Source organism: Stomoxys calcitrans, chromosome 3 (genome assembly GCF_963082655.1).
Source record: "Stomoxys calcitrans chromosome 3, idStoCalc2.1, whole genome shotgun sequence".
In the NCBI taxonomy this organism is placed as follows: Eukaryota; Metazoa; Arthropoda; class Insecta; order Diptera; family Muscidae; genus Stomoxys; species Stomoxys calcitrans.
This window is the reverse complement of record NC_081554.1, coordinates 199,246,682-199,259,303: the sequence shown is the minus strand read 5'-3', so window position 1 is coordinate 199,259,303 and position 12,622 is coordinate 199,246,682. Positions and strand designations below refer to the sequence as shown.

Genomic DNA, 12,622 nt, shown 5'->3' with positions numbered 1-12,622 from the left:
ATGAACTCTGTGCGTTTTGGTTTGAGTCCTTTTCACGACCGCTGGGCGTAGACGTAGAGTGGCCACTAAAGTGGCCACTGATCGCGATCGATGTGGGCTCCACGTCTTCAGAAAGAGTTTGCTGATAAGTATATGGTCGATTTGGTTACGGGTGTTTTCGTCTGATGATTCCCAAGTATATTTGTGTATATTTTTATGGGGAAATTTTGTGCTTCCAATAAAGAGCCAGTTTCGTACGCAGAAATCAACAAATCTGTCGCCGTTGTCATTCCTGTTATTGGCAAGTCCTTGCATTCCCATGATTAATTGTAGATTATTATTGTTATTGCTCACCTTGGCATTAAAGTCCCCCATAACAAGTTTAATGTCTCCTTTTTGTAGAGAGCGTGTCACTGAAATCAGTTGGGAATAGAATTGATCCTTTGTTTCGTTGTCATCGGGTTTGGCTGGCGCGTAACATTGTACAATAGATATTTTGCAGATTTTTTAATTTAATATTGGTGTCATAATGCGTTTAGATGTGACATTGTATGATAGAAAAGTACGTTTTGCCTTCTGCGACAGTAAAAGACCGACCCCGTTTATTCGGTGGATTTCATTGCCTGAAAAATGAAGTGCTAGCTACCCATAGTACTTAACCGAGGATGTCTAAGTTGTCGTTTGGCATCTCGTTATGGACTTGGTAATGGTGGCGGATATCACTTAAATATAAGATCGAAATAAGAAACTTATAACAAAATTTGCCAACAGGTCTTAAGAAAGTCGCCTTACAAAAATAGCCGCATCTCCAAAAACTGCCATACGGAAAAGTTTACTGATCGGAAATATATGGGATTTAAATAAATAAAATAGTATTAGGGATTGGTACCAAGTTTTAGGGGCCGCTCCCAAAAAATATTTAAATTTGTCTCACGTTTTGAAGAACGCACATGTTCTACCCAAGCCCTCTATATATTTGTAATACCTTCACGCACCTTTCTTAAAGCTTGCATTGTTTTAATATCCGCTGCCCAAGGAAGTAGTTTGAAATTCCAGATAAATCTTACTGATGTATGTCTTTGGGGATCGCAACTAGACTATATGGGTTCAGATGTGGATATAGACCATATTTAAACCGATTTTATTTCTTATGGGCGCAATTCTTATTTGATTTGGCTGAAATTTTGAAATGTGACCTGAATCAGTCTTATGGTCTATGATTTAACTTCTTGAGCATATACAGAAAACAGTACATAACCATTTATTTCACCTCACATTATATTTTTTAAGATTCTGCCTATAAAGAGAACCCGTACAAAGAACTTGACAAATGTCATCCACGGTGAAGGGTTTATAAGACTAGATCGAGCCGTACTTAGCTCGTTTTTTTGTTAAATTTTGAGTTTTATACATGGGTACTTGTAAAAGCGGAGGAGGTAGTGCTTGGAGTGTTTGAGAGAAAGATTCTTCGTAAAATTTATGGACCAGTTTGTATTAATGGAGAGTATCGGCGTCGTATGAACTACAAACTGTATGACGACGTAAGCATAGTTAAACGTATCAAATTACAATGTTTTCGTTGTCTGGGTCATGTTGTCAGAATGAATGAAGAAGCTTCCGCGCAAACTGGAATGGCGAAGAGCCCAATGGAAAGATCAAGTGGTGAGAAACCTCAAATCTTGGTGTCAACGATTATAGGAGGAGCGCAGAAGATCGAGGCGCTTGGAATGATATTCTATGTTTGCCTGGGGGACCAATTAAAGTAAAGTAAAGTAAATTTGGAATTATATTTTTGTGATTTGTTCAAAAAATTAACTTAAACAATGAGTCCTTTTTTTTTATTCCGAACACTTTTGATTTAGATGGACATTCATTTGATACTTTTGCCAGAATCCCCATAGAAACAAAATCGTGAAAAAAGTATCTGGTAGTTTCCGTGAAATGTATGGAATGAATCACTGTTATTCCGAAAAGCTATTGAAAAACAATGAGTCCTTTTTTTTAATCCGAACACTTTTGATTTAGATGGACATTCATTTAATACTTTTGCCAGAATCCCCATTGAAACAAAATCGTGAAAAAAGTATCTGGTAGTTTCCGTGAAATGTATGGAATGAATCACTGTTATTCCGAAAAGCTATTGAAAAAAATATTTTCATTGCATTACGGCTCTTATCTGATGGGATTAATGAGTTTATTATTTTGAAAACAATTTCTGTTATTAAATATTCTTATCGCTATTTCTATGATTTTGTTGGATTTTCCGGGAATTCAGAAAAATTAGAATAAATAAGAGCGTAATATTTAAGCGCATGGTCTATACCAGCTGATATCGATGACTTGGCGAAGCAATCAAGTGACAATATGTGTTTGGCTTAGGCCGTTAGTTTTTGTTTTGTACCTTAATACAAACACAAAAAATTTGCAAAGATTAAAAAGATTTTGTAATTTATTTTTGATTAATTGATTTTATTGCCTAATTACATAGATATTACAGCTTACTGATGATGACTTTAGTTAAATATAGAATAAGAAATTTATCGTTATGTTAGATTAAATTGGAAAGAGGGTGCGGTTATTAATCCGCCACATGCCACTATATACATACACCAAGGCTAGTAATCGACTTATTGTGCGCTCTAAATTTAGTATCTAGTACAAAGTTCTAAATCTGGAATTCCGTGCTACTTACAAAATCCCTAATTGTTTTCCATACCACGTCCTAAGTTGTTTAATGTCTGGTGATGTGTCCCCACCTAAGTGCGGGTGTCTGTTAGCCCCGGGGCATCATCATCTCATCTTCCCCACATGCCTTATACATGCTATCACTTGCTGCACGGATTTTACATAAGTGAGCTCGTAGTCCCATGTGTCCTGTTACGATACCGAAGCTATACTGAGGTCTTTCTTACTTTCTTTTCAGTAATAAACTCGTCTTCTCTTAATACGGATCTCCCCATAGGATTTTCGTCGTTCTACACAGAAAAAATATAGACCAATATTTGAGCGATAGAATATGGTATTGACCTATAAAAAACGTTTCAAACAAGGTGTTAATTACTTTAATTATTCTTGACATACAAATTAAATTTTCATTTGTATCGCAGCATGTGATTGGTAAACAAGGCATATATTGAACATATTTTTAATTGTACGAATTAAATTGTTATTAAATAGTATAAATTAATAAGTATTATTAATATTATCTTAATTTAATAGCTTATTATCATATAGAGATTATATGGACTTGGAAAACAGCGCTGAGGACAGAATATAACATGTGTGGATCTAGATCTCTTGGTATTGTGTGTAAAGTGCTAATATTGGTATTTATTATGATTTACTTTATAATTAATTTGTTTATAAAACTCTTTACAGACCATGTCCCGATAATGAAGTGATACTCATATTGGAAACGCAAATTTTTCCTGTTCGTATTGAAGTGAGGGATCATTAAATAAAAAACTATAATTATTTTCAAGCAATATTTTTCATGTTTTATACGCAATTTATTTTTTTCTATAGATATAGATCTATAGATATCAAATTCTTGCAGACTAGTATACACTATTCATATATACAATACAAATTATTATTGGTAACAATGACTTGTATATTAATTATAAATTTAAATGCAAAATAATTTTACATTTGAGCAAACTTTTATTTTCAGACATATATAAGATGTGATAGTACTTATAGAAATTACAACAAAGACGACGTAGAGGATCATTGTTAGAGTAATCTCTTTGAAAATATTGTATGAATGAATTCAATGAAATAAAAAGAGTTTTATTCATGTAAAACATATCTGTTATTAATTTTTAGAAAACAGCTTAAAAACAAGGAAACCTTTAAAATAATGTTCACACTCGATGACATCGCGTTAGCACCACACCACCTCACGTGATCTCACCTCAATTACAATTAAAAAATTAATTAATTCACATCGAAGCACCACACCACCTCACGTGATCTCACCTCAATTACAATTAAAAAATCAATTAATTCACATCGAAGCAATCGAAAAAGAATTTCAAATTATCTAAAATAATCGGTAAAGTTAAGAATTTAAAATTTAATCAAAATTTAAAACTAAGAAATCTTAAAAAATAAAATATTTAAAAACAAGTAAAAGCGAGCTAAGTTTGGTCGGCCCAAATCTTATATACCCTCCACATGGATCGCATTTCTCGAGTTATTTTCCAGGTATCTCTTTTTAGGCAAACAAAGGATAAAAGAAAAGAAGAATTTGCTATTAGAGCTATACGATACGGACCATAATTGAATTGAATGTTGAAGACCATACTAGAAGTCATTGCGTAAAATTTCAGCCTATTCGAGTAAGAATTGCGCCTTTAAGGGGCTCAAGAAGTAGAATAGAGAGAACGGTTTATATGGGAGCTGCATCAGACTATATACAATATTTGACACGTATGTTGAAGACCATATGGCAGCACAGTTGTTGGAAGTCATAACGAAACACGTCATGCTAAATTTCAGCCAAATCGGATGGGAATTGCGCCCTCTAGAGTCTCAAGAAGTCAAGACCAAAGATCGGTTTATATGACAGCTATATCAGGTTATGGACCGATTTCAATCATATTTAGCACATTTGTTGGAAGTCATAACAAAACACCTCATGCAAAATTTCAGTCAAATCGGATGAACATTGCACACTCTTGTGGCTCAAGATGTCAAGACGTCAAGATTTAAGATTGGTTTATATGGCAGCTATATCAGGTTTTGGACCGATTTTAACCATACTTAGCATACTCATGCTAAATTTCAGCCAAATCGTATAAGAATTGCACCCGCTTGTGGCTCAAGAAGTCAATATCCAATATCGGTTTATATGGCACCTATATCAAAACATGGACTGATATGGGTCATTTACAATCCCAACCGACCTATACTAATAGGAAGTATTTGAGCAAAATTTCATTATTAAAAAATAAATAACAAAAAGTAAGTTTGAACATTTTATAAAAGATCTTGCATCCTTGTATATCCATGATCTTTAATAGGGATATGCATATTTTGACGACCAGATCGAACTCAAAGCTCTTTTGATTCCTTTTTGATCATATTGTACATAAAATGATCAATAAAATAGTTGCTGGCATCAAAATTTCTCTTTCGATACTTGAAGTGCATTTTTATCTCTGTATAATTAAAGTGAACAGGAGCTACTCACACGCAAATCATTTAACTACCCTCATTATTATTGTTGCCTTCTTTGACTTCGTCTCTCCCCTTGGCTATGGTTTGCATTTATGTTTTAAGAAATTTTGAAAACTAAATACACATTTTTCCAAGATGCTTAGAGAGCCCACTAACACTCTAATCGAATCGAAGCAGTCGGTCGAACTCACACCCGGGCACATCTTGAGATGAGATGAGCCGGGCGTGTGACTGGATTGGCGCTTAGCTGGGAGTACTCTTGAGGGCGAGATCTTTAAGGAAACTTCAATCATGCCATGCTTCACCCTACCACGTCTGGATGGGAAAATGTCTTTAATGTAATTTCCAAGTTTTTGCAACAAATAAACGTCACACATAAAAACAGCAGGGAGCTATGTATGAGTGTAGCTATGAATATATTTGTATGGAATTTCATATACATACGCTCACATTTTGCGATGTGTTTTAGGCAGAAACTAAAAACTAAACACTTGCAGGCGTACACATACCCAAGGTATACAGACACACTTACAAACATTTGATGCACAAAACACTTGCTACATAAACATACAAATTGCAGGGTTAGTGATAACGAATGGATTTTTCTCCTTCATGATCATAAGAGCTGTTGATTACATTCAAAGGGAAGTTAATGCAAAATGTGCCACAGTGCATAGTGGCATAGTAAACAGACATGGATACAGCACAGGTATTAACTAGATGATGTAGAAAATTTCAGGACCCTAGATGGAACCTTCTCCAATAACGGAGGATTTCTTTTTTGGAAATAGAGAAACACATACCTTGCATTTTTATACCCACCACCGAAGCATGGGGGTATATTCATTTTGTAATTCCGTTTGCAACACATCGAAATATCCATCTCCTACCCTATAAAGTGTATATATTCTTGATCAGCGTAAAAATCTAGGACGATCTAGCCATGTCCGTCCGTCTGTCCGTTGAAATCACGCTACAGTCTTTAAAAATAGAGATATTGAGCTGAAACTTTACACAGATTCGTTTTTTTGTCCATAAGCTGGTTAAGTTCGAAGATGGGCTATGGGGTTTTAGACCCATAAAAGCCACATTTATTATCCGATTTTGCTGAAATTTGGGACTGTGAGTTGTGTTAGGACCTTCGACATCTTTCCTCAATTTGACTCAGATCGACCCAGAGTTGGGTATAGCTGCCATCTAGACCGATCCCTCGATTTTAGGCTTTGGCCCTATAAAAGGTGCTTTTATTGTCAGATGTCGCCGAAATTTGGGACAGTGAGTTATGTAAGGACCTTCGACATCCTATTTCTATTTGGCATAGATCGGTCCAGATTTGGATGTAGCTGCCATATAGACCGATCTCTCGATTTATGGTTTTGGGCCCATAAATGGCGCATTTATTGTCCGATGTAGCCGAAATTTGGGTTAGTGAATTGTGTTGGGCCCCAGATCGGTCCAGATTTGGATATAGCTGTCATATAAACCGATCTCTCGATTTAAGGTTTTGGGGCCATAAAAAGTGCATTTATTGTGCGATTTCGCCATAATTTGGGACAGTGAGTTGGGTTAGGCTCCTATACGTTTTTCCGAAATTTGGCCCAAAATCGGTCCAGATTTGGATATAACTGCCATATAGACCAATATCTCGATTTAAAGTCTTGGCCCCATAAAAGGCGCATTTATAATCCGATTTCACTGAAGTTTGACATAGTGCCTTACGTTAGGCTTTTCGACATCCGTGTCGCATATGGTTCAGATCGGTTTATTTTTAGATATAGCTACTAATAAGATCAATATTTTGTTATACATAATTGAACAATGACTTGTACTTATTAGTATTTTGTGCAAATCGGAACATACAGCTGCTATGGGGCATAAGGTATGCATTTTTCCAACACCTTTTTACTTGTTTTAAGTTAATATGCTAAGTTAAAAACAATTCAAAACAAAAATTAAAATTGGGCAGTCTTGTATGAAGTAAAAAAATAAAATAATTTGAAACGGATGGTTGAAAGCTGTAATGGGAGCTATATCTAAATCTGAATCGATTTTGGTGTTATTTAGCAGAGGCATTCAGATTGGTAATACAACATTCCCCACCGAATTTCATGCAAATCGGTAGAAAATTGACTTTGCGTTTTTAATTGGTTTTTATTCTATCTACCATAGGAAGGGTTATACTAATTTCTACATTCCATTTGTAACACATCGAACTATTGATCTGAGACCCAACAAAGTATATACATTCTTGATCGTCTAAGTTGATCTAGCCGTGTCCGTCCGTCTGTCCAACAGTCTGTCTTTCGAAAGCACTATAACTATCGAAGGAGTAAAGCTAGGGATTGTAAATGGGCCATATCGGTCCATGTTTTGATATAGCTGCCATATGCCACCACTACTCTCTCTTTTATAATTCGGGAAACAATATTTTCCGTTGCATTTTTGGAAAAACTCCCAGAGGTGTTTTGTTTTTTAAAAAGTGATCATGGACCCAAACATGATATTGATCATGGACCCAAACTCAAATATTGATTCTTCTCAAAATTTTTTATATAACATTTGCATATTTTCAATAAAAATTTTAATTGATTCAATTACAAAATGAATTGAATATTTCGGAAGTTTCAATCTTTTTTTTTTTAATTGGGTCAATTAAAACATTAATTGGAAATTTCAATATTTCAATCGTTTTTTAATTGAAGACGCAATTTTTTAATTGAAATATTTTTCAATCAACTTTTTCAAAATCTATGATTGATATTATAAATTCGTGCAATATATATGTAAATGAGAACTATTGTTTATCTTAATCTGAACCGACTTTTAAACAGACCATTTAAAACTTGTTGTTACTACGGCTATATAAATGCAAATCCGGCGATAAATATGTATGGGTGCTACATCAAAATCGAAACCGATTTTGGTGAAATCTGGCAGATATGTTAAGATCAGTAACAAAAAAATCCGTGGCAAATTTTGTGCAGATCGGTTACAAATTGTGTTTATTACAGCCTTATAAGTTTAAATCGGGCGATACAAATATATTGGAGCTATATCCAAAATCATTTCCGATTTTGATGAAATCTCGCAGATATGTTAAAATAAGTAGCAAAACAGTCCGTGACAAATTTTGTTCAGGTCGGTTGAAAATTGTTGTAACAACAACCATTTAAGTGGGAATCGGGCGATACATATATGTAGGAGCTATATCTATATCTGAACCGATTTTAATAAAATTTTGTAGATATGTTAAGATCAGTAACAAACAAAACAATCAGTGCCAAATATTGTGCAGATCAGTTGAACATTGCCCTTACTACGGCCATTTAAGTGCAAATCGGGTGATACATATATATGGGAGCTATATATCTAAATCTGAACCGATTTTTACCAAAATCAATTGCGTTTGTCCTTGCGCCAAAAAAAAAGTGATTTTTGCAAAATTTCGTGACGATTGCACAATAAATACGACCTGCACTTTGATTACAAGAATACATGGACTCACAGGCGGACAGACGGACATGGCCAAATCGGATCAGAAAGTGATTCTCAGCCGATCGGTATACTTATCAATGGGTCTAGCTCTTCTCCTTTTTAGCACTGCAAACAAATGCACAAACTTATAATACCCTGTACCACAGTGGTGGTGTATAATTAATTCTATCATTAATTTCGTGATTGAAACCGACTTTTATTTTTTTCTGTGTATTTTGTGATTTGCATAGTTATCTTTAGGGAGGGTTTCTATCTAACCACTGTTTAGGTTGCTGATATTATTTGCAATAATTATGCCACATTGAGGCGCCTCGGTAACCGACATGGTAGCGTGCTCGGATTGCCATTGGGAGGGTCGTGGGTTCGAGTCCTACCAGAGGCCTTGGCTTTCGCTACTATGGTATCACAACTTAAAATTGTCTAAGTGAGTCTGTAAAGGAGTGCCAATCTAACCTAACCTAACATAATGCCATTCAATTCAATCTCATTATGGTATTTATGAACAGAGATTGCCAGACCAATTTTCGAACCCTGACTTTATCTCTTTGAGTGTGCTCTTCAGTAATCTATGGCACTGTTGTCGGGAGATTGAACTTCGGCTCACTCCCCTTCATCGCATGCATGTGAGCTTGAGGCGTATGCCTGAGTGTGAGTGATGTCTTAAGAATGTGGGCAAATCTGAAAAGTTAACCCTTTTTCTTCGAAAGTTGCCGAATGAGTTTGAGAGACTTTCGTTCGTTTCTTAGCACGAAAGTTGATGAGAATGGGGTGTAGTGTGCACAGTTTCTTTTGCTCATGTGAGTGTCTTAAAAAGGAAAATTAACATTTTGTTTAAAACTTGTAGACATTTTCGTAAATGCACATACACGAACATACGCATACAACCACAGACTCACGACGTAAGCATCCATTTTTGAGGATAAGTATGTATGTCGTTTTCGCATGAGTGTGTCTTAAGGACTTGATGATACGAGTTCAGCAATGAATCCTTAAAAATGCATAGTCGAATCTTCTATGGTTATTGTAATTATGTATTCCAAGGCAAACATATATACCACCATTAACCCACACATCCCACCCCACTCCCTAGTTCACTTTACATGCTAGAACAGACATTTACTTTTTAAGCAATCAGGACCTGAACTCCTTGACCAAATCATGTTGTTTGGAGCCATTAATATGGGCGATAGGCTGTTGACCGATGCTGGGGCTTTGCCTACCAATGCCAGGCTCCGTTTTTTTTGTTGCCTCCTTCCCACACTGTTTGTGCGTATTGTAATATGTCATCTAAGTATGAAGGCTATGCTTAGCAGCATTCATGAACTTTCTTAACAGCAACATACTGACAGGCAAACTTTTATTGCAGTTCTGTGGAAAATTCGAAGGAATGCATAATTTTCAAAATAAGAATTTTCTCTCATGCATCGATTGTCTTTAAGAAAAATTAGAAGTACATAAAGCTCAGTATTTTAAAAAAATATGACAAGAAACCTTCATCACCATATTTGAATCTATTGACATCGGAAAATTTTGCATGACGCATCTATATAAAAATCAATATAATTTTCATGTATTTTATCGCCAAATATATAAAAGACTGGGATATATCATAGACTGGAGGATTCAGAAAAGTAATAAGCGTTGGTTGTTAAATTGGAAAAAAGCTCACATTTCCAAATTGCAGTAGAAAAGGATTTCTAAGAAACCAGAAGTCCTAAAACAGATTTTATTGCAACTGCATGTTGAAATATGGATGATTTGGAATATACTAATAGCAAAAAGTCTGCTGCTATTATCAGCACTATCTGCTGACTGTCATTAATTAATTGTATTGCTATAACAGTAGTATATCTGCTATTTGCAATTTCAGAACAGGCTGACTACTGAAAAGACACATGACCACCAGAAACAGGCAAAGACATATGATAGCATTACATTATACAGACCACGCTCAAGTAATGCTGCGGTTATTGTGTGAAAAAAAAGAAAAATAGCAATATAAACTGTTCTGAAATAACAAACAACAATGTCCACCTACAGTGGATAGAAAGGTACAAAACGTCGTTTTGCAGTCATTGATTTAATTTTGCATCGTTGCAAAGCAGCACCGCAATTGTGATTCGAGTCAATGTTTGGTGTTTATGCGGTGTTTCTATACTCGGTTTATGATGTTAAAAGCGGTAGTGCACGCAGCATGGATGTGAATGTGCCGATACATACTTACACCGCATTTTTATGAGTATACCGTAAACCAGTAATATACCACCGCTTGCACTTCTTTGGCAGATTGAAAAAGTTTCATGACAACAGATATTAATACGTACACTCAAAAAAAAGTTTGCTGAAAATAGCCAACACTGTTTTCTTAATATTAGTAGTAAATTTTGCTGCTATTGTAGCAGTAGTTTTGCAATTTCTGAGCAGCAGTCTGACTGCTGAAATGTCTGTTGTTTCCTGAAAATGACTGCTGCTTAGTTATGAAGGAGATGTCAGAAATTTATACCAATGGATGCGCTGTCGTACATATGATATGACAAGGGATCTGTTTACAGCAATATTTCATAAAATAAAATCATCTTTTCTAACAAAATTTCTAAACAAATGCCTAAATAATCAAAACAAGTAACAGGAAAACATAAAAAATAGTATAAATTTTTTGTACTTAAAACTGCATATTTTGTTTGCTGATTTGGCTGAGCGAAATGTTTTCTAATACAGCGCTATGTTTGCTGAAACAGCAGTAATGTCTGCTTTCCCATATTCAGCAGACAATCACTGCTAGTTTAGTTCAGACTTTTTTTTTGCTGTAATAGCAGTCATGTCTGCTGTCAGCGTTTACAGCAGACAAAAACATTATTTTAGCAAAAAATGTTTTTTTTTTTTTTTATTTAGAATAAGAAATTTCGTTGTGTGTTCTTGAGCCTCTACAAATCCAAATATTTTCCAATTTAGCTGAGAACTTCTAACAGCTGTAGTATGGTTCATATCGGCTCATAACTTTATATACATGCCTCCTATATGTCCTGATCTCCTTATTTGAAAAAGATATTCAAAGAACTTGTCGAATGCGATACATGGTTGAAGGTATATAGGCAGTAATCCTTCTATTAATGAAGGATTGTAAATGGGCCCTATATTGTTTGGGTATAGCTCCCATATAAACCGATCTCCCGATTCTACTTCTTGAGCCTCTGGAGAGCGCAATTCGTATTCGATTTGTATACATTTTGAAATTTTGTACTGTGACGTTTTTGTGACTTTTAACAGATGTGCCAAGCATGGTTTGAATCGGTCCATAACCTGATATAGCTCCCATATAAACCGATCTCCCGACTTTACATCTTGAGCCCTTATAGGGTGCAATTCTTATCCTTTTTGGCTGAGATTTTGCAGAATGACTTCTTCTATGGCCTCCAAAACATCCAAATCAGGTATGCCCCGAATCGGTCTTTAATCTTTTACAGCTCCAATAGCATAACAATTCTTATACATAATCCTTTGTTTGCTTACAAAGATATACCGACCTAAGAACTTGACAAATGCGATCCATGGTGAAGGGTATTTAAGTTTCGGCTCGGCCGATCTTAGCTCGCTTTCTTATTTGAAATATTTAAATGACAAACTCAAAAATAAAGCAAACAATGTTTCGTCAATTAAGAGGCCGTTAAACATGTTATTAAGCTTTTGTCAAAGTAAAAGCAGGAAAAAAAGAATTTGCTAGGCATTTGTGAATGACAAAATCTTGTTGTTAGATTTATCTCTCAACTTTATTATTCTTTGATACTCGCTTTTCATGGTGGCAAATCAACAATACTGGATTTTTGTTGTTAGTTTTACATTTTTGTAAGATGGGCCATGGTGGTTGGGAATAACTCCCAACCCATAACGATGGCAGCACAACTCAAAACACCGACTATATCACCATTCTCAACAGCAGCAGCAGCAGCATCGGCGACAAGAATTT

General features: G+C 35.3%; 1 protein-coding gene and 1 long non-coding RNA gene across 7 annotated transcripts in view; one reads left to right on the top strand and one right to left on the bottom strand.

Annotated features, from left to right (window-relative positions):
• Window positions 1–3,484, top strand: part of LOC106082860 (uncharacterized) — a 43,025-nt gene extending 39,541 nt beyond the window's left edge. For 2 of the 5 annotated variants that reach the window (XR_009397598.1, XR_009397600.1), the window contains 3 exons: window positions 2,903–3,130; window positions 3,214–3,288; window positions 3,358–3,484. This is a non-coding gene — a long non-coding RNA (uncharacterized LOC106082860). The remainder of the gene's footprint in view (window positions 1–2,902; window positions 3,131–3,213; window positions 3,289–3,357) is intronic. The other 3 variants (XR_009397599.1, XR_001220563.2, XR_009397597.1) reach the window with 3 other exon arrangements.
• LOC106082858 (rho GTPase-activating protein gacF) overlaps window positions 1–12,622 on the bottom strand; it is a 167,281-nt gene that overhangs the window by 130,317 nt on the left and 24,342 nt on the right. The gene's annotated exons all lie outside the window — the stretch shown is intronic.